We start from the raw sequence: 12,388 nt of genomic DNA, 5'->3' as shown, positions 1-12,388 counted from the left end.
GAAAATCGCCCTAAGCCTTACAAGCTACAATGGCTTAAGAAGGGTGGTGAGGTCACTGTATCTAAACGAGCCCTTGTTCAATTTTCTATTGGTACCACGTATAAAGATGATGTGTGGTGTGATGTGATTGCTATGGATGCTTGTCATTTGTTGTTGGGTAGACCTTGGGAGTATGATCGTAACATAGATCATAACGGCCGGACTAATACTTACAGTTTCTTGTTTGGTGGTGTGAAGATATCATTGGTTCCCAATAAGCCAAAGGAGCCAGTTCCTAAACCTTCGGGTACTCTATTGACCCTTACTCCGTTTGAAGACAAGTTAGATGCGGAAGGTGACATTTTTGTGTTGCTAGGGAAGGAAGTGGCTAAGGAGGTTGAAATTCCCGAGGCTATGTTTCCTATGTTCAAGGAATTCGCTGATGTTTTCCCTAATGAATTACCTGATGTCTTGCCACCTTTATGTGACATCCAACACATTATTGATTTACAACCAGGAGCTCAGTTTCCTAATAGGCCACATTATAGAATGAGTCCCGGAGAGCATGAGGAGTTGCGACGACAGGTGGAGTACCTGATTTCAAAAGGTCGTGTTCGGGAGAGCATGAGCCCGTGTGTTGTTCCTTCTTTGTTGGCTCCTAAAAAGGATGGTACTTGGCGTATGTGTGTTGAAATTCATGCCATCAATAAGATCACAGTGAGGTACAGATTTCCAATTCCTCGACTAGATGACCTACTTGACCAGATTAGCGGTGCCACTATCTTTACGAAATTGGACTTGAAGAGCGGGTACTATCAGATTCGACTTAGGCCTGGGGATGAGTGGAAGACTGCCTTCAAGACTCGTGAAGGACTGTATGAGTGGTTGGTGATTCCTTTCGGTTTATCAAACGCTCCTAGTACATTTATGTGTGTGATGAACCAGTTGTTCAGGCCCTTTATTGTTAAATTTATAGTCGTTTATTTTGATGACATACTTATTTACAGTGCTACTCTTGGTAAGCATGTCAGCCATGTGAGGCAGGTTTTGACTGTACTTCAACGAGATAGTTTGTATGCAGCTATGAAGAAATGTGTTTTTATGCTCCCTAAAGTCTTGTTCTTGGTGTACGTTGTTTCTAGGGAAGGAATACAGTCGGACGAGTCTAAATTAGCAGTTGTCAGACAATGGCCAACTCCAACTACCATCACTGAAGTTCGAAGCTTTCATGGTCTTGCTTCATTCTATAGGAGGTTTATTCCAAACTTTAGTTCTATTATGGCACCAGTGACTGATTGTATGAACGGGAAGACCTTTACTTGGACCGAGGCGGCATAATCAACTTTCCAATTAGTAAAAGAGAAGCTTACTACAGCACTGATTCTTGTATTGCCAGATTTTTCTCATGTTTTTGAATTACACACAGATGCTTCCAAGGTTGGGAATGGAGCAATTCTAAGTCAAGGAGGACGACCCATTGCTATTTTAGTGTGAAGTTGACGGGGCCAAAGTTGCGTTATAGAACTTATGATGTTGAGTTATATGCAGTGGTCCAAGCTGTAAAGTATTGGTGCCATTATCTGTTTCATAAGGAATTTGTTTTGTTCACATATCATGATTCTTTAATACATATTCGCAGTCAAGATAAGGTGTCACACAAACATGGGAGGTGGATGTTGTTCATGGAAAAATTCACTTTCATGGTGAAACACAAGTATGGAATGTCGAATCGGGTGGCTAATGCATTGAGTCGGAGGAGTAATTTGCTAGTTTCCATGAGGGTTGGTGTGTCGGGGTTGGATGTCCTCATGGAGCAGCTAACGGTTGATCCTTATTTTTCTGTTGTTCTATAGGGTATACAATCTGGACAGAGGTCTGATTTTCTAGTGCATGAAGGTTTCCTTTTCAAAGGCAATCAGTTGTGCATCCCTAATTCTAGTCTCCGCCTTCAAATCATCAGGGAGTTGCATGGTGAAGGGCATGTCGGCCGAGATCACACTTTACAGTTGGTACAATCATCTTATTTTCTGCCTATAATGCACAAGGAGGTGGATAGATATGTTAAACGGTGTCAAATCTGTCAGGTGTCAAAGGGCACATCTACCAATGCAGGACTTTATATGCCTTTGCCTGTTCCATCACAACCTTGGGTGGATATCAACATGGATTTTGTGTTGGGTTTACCACGTACTCAACGGAGAAATGATTCAATATTTGTGGTTGTTGATCGTTTTTATAATATGCTGCACTTTATTCCTTGAAAAAGACGACGGATGCAGTTAATGTGGCTCAGTTATTCTTTCGAGACGTCTACCATTTGCATGGATTGTCGTCTTCTATTGTTTCAGATCAAGACACTAGGTTTTTGAGTCATTTTTGGCGTAGCTTATGGAAAATGGTGAACACTCAGCTTAATTTTAGTAGTGCATATCATCCTCAAACGGATGGCCAAACAGAAGTTGTCAATCGATCCCTCGGTAAACTTTTGCGATGTTTAGTGGGTGATCATGTGAAGGCCTGGGATCAGAAGCTTTGTCAAGCTGAGTTTGCTCATAATCATGTTATCAACCGAAGTACTAGCTTTAGTCCATTCCAGGTGGTCTATATTGTTCAGCCATGGGGACCACTGATTTGATGTCGCTTCCTATTTCTACTGTTGTTCCAAAGAAAGTGCAGGATTTTGTTGAAGGACTACATGATGTTCATAAGGTTGTTCATGACAACTTGGTCCGAGCTAACTCCAAGTACAAGCAAGATGCAGATAAAAAACGCAGACAAGTTGATTTTGAAGTAGGTGACTTTGTTTGGGTTGTTTTGACTAAATATCATTTTTCAGTTGGTGAGTACAACAAGTTATCAGCCAAGAAGATTGGACCAGTGGAGATTTTGGAGAAGATTAATTCCAATGTTTATGGTCTACAGTTTCCAAGCCACATTCGTTATTCCGATGTTTTCAATGTAAAACATTTTCTTCCTTATTATGGGGATTCTTCAGATGATGACCATGGTGCACATTCGAGGTTGAATTTTGTCTACCCAGGAGGGGATGATGCGGGCCCTAGTGTGGAGGATTGGGCCCTTGCATTCCTAAAGGCCCACGTTGTGCGACTAAAGGGGCTTCACGGAAATGGCCATAACTTCGGCTACAGATCTCCATTTTGGGCCTACGACCATTCAAATCGAATCTTGGAGCAAGGAGCTTGCCTACATAAGTACCCAAAGGGGACTTACCCATTTTTTAATCCAGAAATCGCTTTCTAAATGGAGTTATGAACAATTTTGTTATTTTTCCTTAATTTTTGGGTTTTGTTTTTGGGTTTGTATTTGGCCCATGGACTTTTAGGGTTCTGGTTTAATTTTTGCTTCTTATTTAACTGTTTTTCATGTAATTTGGATGGTCGATCATCAATTTTATGAACTTTCATTTTCTCCCAAAATTATGTGCGTGTTAGCCTATATTTTGAATCCAATCCCATAGTATTCGTAGAATCAACGTGGTTTTGAAGAGATTGACCTGGTTATTTATTTAGAGTCAACAGGTTCACTCTTGTTTATTTCTGTTTATTTTGTACGCTACATCACTCTCTCTCTCTCTCTCTCTCTCTCTCTCTATATATATATATATATATATATATATATATATATATATATATATATATATATATATATATATATATGACTTTAGCTTGTAGCTCAGTTGGCAATGGGACGAAGAGACTTGCAAGATATCAGACAAATCAATGATTCAATCTCTAACCCCTCCATTAGCCACAACCGTTGAGTGGTCTTTTAAAGCGCTCGTCCAACTCGCCCCTCGGAGGCTGGAGTTAATGTAGGCCTAGTTAGGGTTGCCGGGAATGAACCTTTGTGCAAGATATATATATATATATATATATATATATATATATATATATATATATATATATATATATATATATATATATATATATATATATTACCTAAAGTATTTTAAACTATTTAAATTAGTTATCGCTGTAAAAGCCTTGATTATTTAAGTTTTTAAATTTTCTAAACATGGAAAGGATTTCAAATAAATTAAAAAACATTATCCAATATTATCTTGGATGCTCCAAGCTTTCGAAAATCCCTTTGGGAGTTTCGAAAACTTCAAGCTTTCCAAATAATCTTGGATCTTAGCTATTTAATAAATCATGGATAATGTCTTATGTTACATCAATTCCTTTTGGAGATAATTAATAAAATTATTTTAAATCAATTTTAAAGTCATAACACTCTAAAATTTCAATTGCAACCTAATCATGTTTATAATTTCAATTTCTTCATAAGTACAAGCAAACAAAATCTCAACTCAACCTTTATGTTTTGCAAATATCATTTAAGCGTTCGCTCAGATACCACTGATAGGTTTTCTGTATACTTCCTTAGATAATCATATGACAGCGAAAACATACATTTTAATCTAAGTCAAGCAAACAACTAAAACCTAAAAGGATACCTAAATAATATGAACAACTACAAGAGGGATCAAGAAATAACAACTTTTAGTAAAACCAATTTGCTTGAAGAACCTATGATGGTGATTCGAAATCTACAAGCCAAGGAAGACTAACCAAAGTAGATTACATGTAATGGTTCACATCTAATAATTACAAATTATTAGTGTTATAATATTAAGCTTAGAAAAAAATAGAGATTTACTAAGGAATAAGTCAAGAGAGAATTGAGACTCTACATATGTAGAGTGGGACGAAAATTATAGGTGCCAAGGAGGGGTATTTATAACTTTTGGTTGCTTGGAAAGAAAGTTGATTTCAATTGATAACTAGATAAAGATGATAATTAGATATCTAATTCATCTAAAATTCAAATCCAAATCCTTGTAAATAAAGTTGATTTGAAGTATGTATGATTCATAACAATTCCTTTGCTCTTTCTTTCACTTGAACCAGAGAAAGGATCTTTAGTTATCTTTCCGCACAGACAAAACTATTATATATCAAATGAATCAAGATCATTCAACTTCAAAATACCACTCTTTTAAAGTTGGGATATGTGTTTCTTGTTTATACAACTAATACGACAACGTCATAGATAAGAATCACTCAAATCATATTTGAGTATTTCGGTGTTAGCATGGTATATAGAACTATTGTTTAATGAACCATTTAGGTTTACTTCATATATTCCATTAAGAGGTATACAAAGTTCTTTAAAAGATTGAACAAGATAAGATAATTTTTATTCAACCAAAACATCACTTTACATGATACATGCAAGATTAAAATAAACAATCACAGAAAGATTCAAGGATTACAACCTTTGAAGCCCTTGAATCTTTTAATGAATATGGTTGTTCAAGATGGCTAAAACTCGAAGTTAAGGTCCTCTACAAGTATCCACCAACAAGCTTTGTTGGCAATTGATAAGATGCTAGTCCTTTTCTTGTATAACTTCAACCTATTAAGCTTGAAAGCAAAATTTGATATTGCCTTTCAAGAGATGGATGAATAGAGGTTTTCTTCTAACAATTTTAGAGAGAAAAAGCAAGTAGATTGTGTGTGTGATAAAGAGAATTCGACCAAGGATTGAAAAAAGCAAGGTGTGTTCACTAGTATAATTCGAACTTAGGTAAGTATCATCCATGTAATCAACATCCATGTTAAATGTCATCTACATGCGTTAGACTATCCTCATGTGAGAGGGTGATGATGATTTCGAACGTTAAATGCAAGAGTAAAGGGGAGAGTGGGTCAAACACTCAATTTCCTCTCATTTACTCTTCTAACATTTACAAATTCTAACTTTTATATTATATAAAGGGTTAAATGATTTAAATTGTGTAAGATTTATTTATTTAATTTAAAAAGTTAAGTTAAATAAATAAAACATGTGTGTGTGTGTGTGTATATATATATATATATATATATATATATATATATATATATATATATATATATATACTAGGTAAGGTTTGAGGCCCGTGCTAAGCACGGCCCATGGAGGGTAAATTGGGTATTTTTTTTGGATTGTAAAATGTAAGTACATCGCTATTATAGGTAAGGAATTCCAAGTACATAGCTATTATCAGTAAAGAACCATGAATATTGCTTTTATTGGTAAAGAGATGGAAGTACATTGATATTGTGGGCAAGGAAAGTAAATTACATTGCTATTAGGGATAAAGAAATGAAATTAGTCAAATTACTATGGTATTACAAATAAATTATTTGTTATCATGCAACAAAGACCCAAGAACGAGAGTCGTGATGTTGGCTTCTAGCAACAATGAGTTTATTGTTTTATTGAAATCCACCACGCTTTTATATAGTTTATAACATAACACGTTATTAAGTGAATATCATCACCATGTATAGATATGGAAGTTTCTCCCTTTACAACATTCTTAAATTCCACAAATGTCTCGATGACAACCATGCATAGTCCAACTATAACTCCCTCCTTGTCATCCCCTGTTGTAGCTAAGATATGCACCCCTGATGCATTCTGTAAGTGAAATATCTACACGATTATGCTATTTTGTTTTTCCTATTTGATTATACATTTAACTGAAATGTTAATATATATACTGAAATCAAACAGATGAATATTTAGAGATGCGAACACACTCACAACAAAAATTTTATGCAACAATACATGAATTATTGTTAGTCTTTCTTTAAAACATAGAATACATGAAAAATTACTTGGAAATGAATAACCAAACCTAAATATACAAATAAGAAAGACATCATTACATTAATCAATTAAATTGCTAACTTTGCCCCTTTCATGGTGAAAATTTTAGAACATGCTTTTTGTGGCTAGAAGCATTGCGAATTTGTAAGAATTTTACTTTATTAACTCAAATTTAGCAACCTATTTTATCTATCCAATTATGAGAATTATACTTTCGTTCCTTCCGCACCGGGTATTGTACTTTGAAAATATACCCAATTTAGACGGTGAAAGTTGTGTTGTATTCAAATGATATTGCTATAATTTAGTAGATATTTTGGGAAAATTTAAAGTGAGATGCTATGATAAATAAATGAATGGAAGTATGCATCTATTTTTTGCATTTATGCCTTCTTTTTACCTTCCGTCATGATTTAGTTACAAATGAGGACAATCCTTTAAAATATCACAAATTTCCATACTACAATACATTCCCATTATGGATAATTAAATTAAATTACATTTAAGAAGCTAATAGTAACAATGGTTTCAAAACTGCCATAAAGTCCAAATTTTATTTAAAAAGACAAATCAATAAACAAAAAATATAAAATAAAAAATCCACCTTATGGAGAATAAATAAGGGTTGCTATTTCCATGTTCTCAGAGGGTGTTACACTAATTCTATATTCATCAGCCACATAATCATACCATAACCAGGTACAAATTTGAATTAAATTGGTAACTTATGAGGGAAGTTGATGATTAATGGAAATTGGAATTAAATCGATAATTTCAGAATGAACAACACCCTCCTGTTTGCATCAAGTCCCGTTGTACACCTTATAAACCTTTATTTAAATGACAATATGTTACAACCCAATTTGAAACCCCCGAATAAGAGCTATGGCATTAAACCCTCAACATACATTTCACTGCAGCACAAAACTATCATAATCTAGAAGTTCAAGAGATTGGAAAATCATGTGTACAACCAACTGGTCAGTAAAGTGATCCAAATTGAAAAATCTAGGATAAACTTAACAATATGAATAATCAAATACCATCCAGGTTATGTAAATTAACATGATTCGGATAATTTTTGAGAGTCAACTGCAGGAGGAAAGTAGGTTGTTATGATAATCTATCAATTAATATAAAAACTAAAATTTCACCTTATATGCAACCATCACCTCTGATTGTTCAATCGTCATCCTAGCATTCAAAATTACAAGGTAAGTTGCACCACATACTTTACAAAGCAATTTGGCCTTTACACTGTAAAACAAAGGGGTTATTTTTTTGCTTTTTTGTTTTCTTGAATATAAATTGGAGATATCACCAAAAAAAAGTCTAAACAATGAGACCAAAAGTTTCTTAAATATGTTTAAATTGGTTGTTTCAATGGAATATCCTTAGAGAAAAAAAATACAAAAACACCATATCTGTTTCCCTTTTCAGAAAGGAAACATTCAAATAACAATAGTTTAACATATATCTTCAAAATACCTGCTGTAAATAAAAAAATGAAACGAAAAGTAACAATAATAAGAAAACAGCTAACCTCTAGTTCCTTCACGAAAGGTTTTAGCAACACAAAGAGGGGTCTTCCTAAGACCTCTATTGATGTGTCTTCTCACCCAAACCTTGCAACAAAACCTTCACAACATCTTAAATGGCTAAAATCTTTAATTGTTGCTCAAACCTACAACCACCAAGGCCCAAGCTTCACTCCATCTTCTAGTATCACATTGTAATGACCATCATCCAAGGCTCCCACTATAAGAAACATTAACAAAAAAATGAAAACCCCTCACAAACCCAAATTAGATCCAATACAAGATGTAATCTACAATCAAAGCCCTTTCTTAATTCATCAACAAAGACTGAAGTATAAGTAAAAACATCAAAAAATCGAAATCATCAGTTTAGAAATCAGAAGAATAGATCAAAAAACAATAACCCAACAAAGTAGAAGCAATTTTTGGGTCACCAACATTCTTCATGGTATCTCTAGAAGTTATTGGTCACGAATACTGCCAGGCAGCAAAAAGATATTAAACAATCAAGACATATTGCATGATCAAGAATTTTAAATATGTCACAATAATAAACTACTTACATTTAGCCTCATGGAGTTAATGTCATTTCCCTGATTCAAGTAATAGTAGAAATGCAGCAACCAAATCACTTGCCTTTGTGAAATTCACCCTTGTTACATCCCCATGTTGTATGTCTATACCCTAAATTATCTGAGATATTTACCTTGCCAGGATTTAAAGCCTATCAAGAACCCTAATTTTAACATAGCAATTGGTTGGATTAATGAAAACGATGAAGATACCCGTGAGGCGTTAGTTATCAAAATCCCTGATTTCAGAAAGCAAGAGAAAGATGAGGAAGGTGTCGAGGATACAGACCCAAAAGAATCAAAATTAATAACAGAAAAAAGATCAACCACGTTACCTGAGTGAAAGAGGGAAAAATCAATTAAACCGGACTGATCTTGAATGGGGGAGAATATGGTATAATATATATACACCCTCTTTGTATTGAAGAAGTGCATTTGAGGTCGTGTCGATTGGATGCATCGTTTTCCTGGAAGCGGTACAAATAAATGTCGATTAAACGATTTAAGGGGTGAAAAATATGGCAACAGGACTTTCTGATATTCTAGAATTTATATGGCGATGCATTTTTTTGCCATAGAAAAACAACGGATGGGGGAATAAAATCACGTATGATGAATGGAAACGGTGTGAAGGATGAGACAAGGGGTGAATCAATGCCTCCGTCAAGAAACAGTGTGATACATAATAGCGTCGATCAAATTTTAGAATTTGATGATCTTGGCGTCGCTTGGAAGATAGGTTATGTAGGTCAAGCAGATACAACACAGGGGAATAGAGGCAATGTGAATCGACGTTAGATGTCCATGGCGTCGTTTAGAAGGTTGGGTACGTGTCGATTCACCTTAATCCCTTGCCTCCAATTTGATTGGTGTCGTTCCAATGTAGGGTTACGTGTCGTAATTGGAATTGTACAAAAAGGCAGTAGGCGGCACCAGAATAAAAGGGTGTTTATATATAGTAATGATATATATATATATATATATATATATATATATATATATATATATATATATTGTCATTGTATTTTCTTATTAAACCAAGAAACTAATAAAAATCAAAAATAATTTTTGAAGGAAAATCAAATCATTCAAGGACAACATGGCGTCCATGTATCGAATATCAAATTAGTAAAAAACTATAGAGACAAAATTCAGTCATTATATGTATTCATAACTTTTTTATAACTATATGGATGAAAAATAATCCCTGTATGTATTTTAATTTATTTTTAAATATATTTAAATGTTTATATATACAATAGTTTTAAACGAAATGTCTATCTCTAAATATATATCTTTAGAGACAAATTATATGTGTAACACTCGTGTTTATAGCCTATGCATTAATATTAAGGTGATAGTCTAGGTTAACCTTTGTAACTCATTTTGAATAAATGAAAAAGGAATTATGTGAATTTTATGTGTTTTATATGTTTTATGCTTAATTACTAGGAGTTAATTAATTAAGAATAAAAATGAGCGTCAAAATTAAATTTTAGATAAAGCCGATATCTATTAAGAAAGTTATAGGGGTCGTGACAAGGATTACGGATATATAAAGAATGCCGAAATCCGAGTTATAACGAAGAAGTTATGACCTGTCGAAGTTTCACGACAAAACCGGCTCGGTGCTGAATGTCGTAAAAAGTGAGTTTTCGGTAAACTACTTTTTAGCCTTAGTGATCTAAACGAAACTCGTAGTGTTCGTTAAACCGAGAGTAGGTATAAAAAGAACGCCCAAATCTGACTTCGTATGAGGAAGTTATGATTTTTCAAAGTTTCAGCTTAGCAGTACACAGCTAAAAACTCGAATTTTAGATCGAGTGATTTTTAGCCGACACGACCTAAACGAGAATCGAAGGTCTCGTAAATAGTAGCACAACGGTAAAAAGTATGACGAAAACGGACGTCGGATGAAGAAGTTATAAATTTTTAACGGATTTCCTGTCCCGGTCTGTTAAAAATAATAATATAAAAATTAAAGTCAAAATTAGCCGACGAAGTCTAAACAGAAGTTGTAGAGCGTAATTTTACCTACGCGTGCATATAAAGAACGTCAAAAACGGAGCTCGTATGCGAAAGTTATGGATTTTAGAAGTTTTTGCACAAAAACCGAGAAAATTCGCATAGTCACGAGTTGCCACGTCACCCTCGCCTCGCATGTGACACGTGTCCGAAATCTGTGACTCATGCGAAGCCACGTGGCGAAGCTGCTGAGTCATCCGAGCACATGGCCTTATCCGAAGCGGTCCAGTAGCCATGCGACACGTACCCTCTTAGCACGAGACCGAACCCTCGCTGACTGCCACGGTGCCTAGGCTTCGGACCAGTAGACCTCGGTCCAATAGGAGACTGCCAGCGAGCCTTCGCAGGTGCGACCCACGTGCAGCCCTCGTGCGAGCCTCCTCTGCGAGCCGTCGGATCCGCAGAGCGTGGCCACTTCTCAGCCATTGGATCAGGAGGCTCGGCCCTATAAATACAAGGGTGCGAGGCCTCCCGGGGGTATTTTGAAAACTTGTCATTTTTAGCCCCTTTCTCCATATTTCTTTCATATTATCATCCCCCGAAGCCCCGGTATCAATTATAAGCCTCGGAATACGCCACGAAGTGCCCGTGAAGCCCGGAAAATTTATCTTTTCGGTTTCGAAGCCCGACTTTTGCAGAGCCCGGTTTCTCAATAAAACTCCCGGTTTTATTAGAAACGAACGTTTTAGGAAACGAATTGCTGCCCGATTATCATCAAATCATGTGAGTGTGTAGTTACTTTCAATTTACACATAGATATGAAGTAATTACCTTAAATTACGTGTTATGTGTAAATATGTTAATTGTTTATTTGAGGTGACTGTTGAATTGATGTTTTATACAAGTTTTAAATTGTATATGTATTTTATCTACAAATATGTTGGGTAAAACATGGGTAGACAAAATAGTCGGTGGGTGTTAAAAATGATGAGAGGCCTCGGTGTCGGTGTTGTTGTTGGTGTTATCGTTGTAGTCGTCTAGCGGAGTATAGATGACGATCACGGACCTTTCTAGACAGTCCAGTGGTACACTAGCAAGTTCGCAACTTGTAGGTGTTGATGAACTAAATGTTCATTGGTGTACTCCAATCCCCCTCATGGTTGCCTTTAGGACATGTATGGCTGAGGAGTCCCCTTAGCAGTAGTGTCCAACCGGATGATATTCCTTAGGCTAAGTCCCTTGTGTTAGGTGTTTAGGGACGTAAAGTGAGGACAACGGGAATGGGTAATTAGGGTTATTGTTGATTGGTGAACTTAATATGTTATTATTATTGTGGGTTGAAAATCCTATATGCTCACCAGGCTCCCAAGCCTGACCCACTCAGCTTTTTATGATTACAGGTAGTGGACCCCGAGCATAGTCGGAGGACGATGAGAGATTTTTGATTATAGGCCAGTAGTTGTAAATAACCGTTGAAAGGCTTATAATGTCTTGTTTATGCTTTTGATCTGTATCGGAACATGACATCCCAAGTTTTGATATATTTATGGGAAATATATACCTTTTTAAAGAAGGGTTTTGATAAACTTTTATCATATGTTGTTTGGGGACCAATTCCGCAACATCTTTTGAAAAGATTTCTCTGATTTTATTTTA

This window comes from Lactuca virosa, chromosome 5 (genome assembly GCF_052849685.1).
Source record: "Lactuca virosa cultivar CGN04683 chromosome 5, Lactuca_virosa_CGN04683_v6, whole genome shotgun sequence".
Taxonomy (NCBI): Eukaryota; Viridiplantae; Streptophyta; class Magnoliopsida; order Asterales; family Asteraceae; genus Lactuca; species Lactuca virosa.
This window is presented reverse-complemented; position numbering follows the sequence as displayed.